This window comes from Lycium ferocissimum, chromosome 10 (assembly GCF_029784015.1).
Source record: "Lycium ferocissimum isolate CSIRO_LF1 chromosome 10, AGI_CSIRO_Lferr_CH_V1, whole genome shotgun sequence".
NCBI lineage: Eukaryota > Viridiplantae > Streptophyta > Magnoliopsida > Solanales > Solanaceae > Lycium > Lycium ferocissimum.
The window spans coordinates 63,327,198-63,327,818 of NC_081351.1; positions in this window are offsets into that span (position 1 = coordinate 63,327,198).

Below are 621 nucleotides of genomic sequence, written 5' to 3' on the forward strand. Positions count from 1 at the left end.
ACTAGTAACCTTGCTTTTCGGCCTAGAACCAATAACCACTTTCCTAGAAGAACCCACAAACCACTACCATAAGGCCTACTTAACTTTTCAGGACCGAATACGAAATCCACTCTCGTTCCGATTGCAACCTTATCCGTACAAAACATAGCAGATACCAATTTTTTTCCCTTTCTAATAAGTGATTAGTCTATCCAAATCCTCTTCCTTATGCCTTCGTCCTATAAACACAAAAAGTACTCATATCAAAATACCCTAAGAAATCTTACTTCGCTACATGTTTCCCACAAAATCATCTTTCATGTCCTTATTCTCAACTTCTCTTCTTTCTTACACGCGGTCACTATACTTTTGCCAAATCCGATGATCGTTATCGGAATTATAATCTTCTCCGCATATCGACATCTAATACCATACCAATGATGAACCATTGACCTATCATTGATACACCAATGTCACGCAAACCATCATAATGCCTTAACGACGTTGAAACTTTTACTAAAACCCATCATATCATCAAACAAATCACTCTTGTTAAGCCATAAATGCACACTTTTGCCACTTCCGACCAACCCAACGCTGAAAACATAGAGATGATTTAACTCTCTATACTATCTTTCCCAT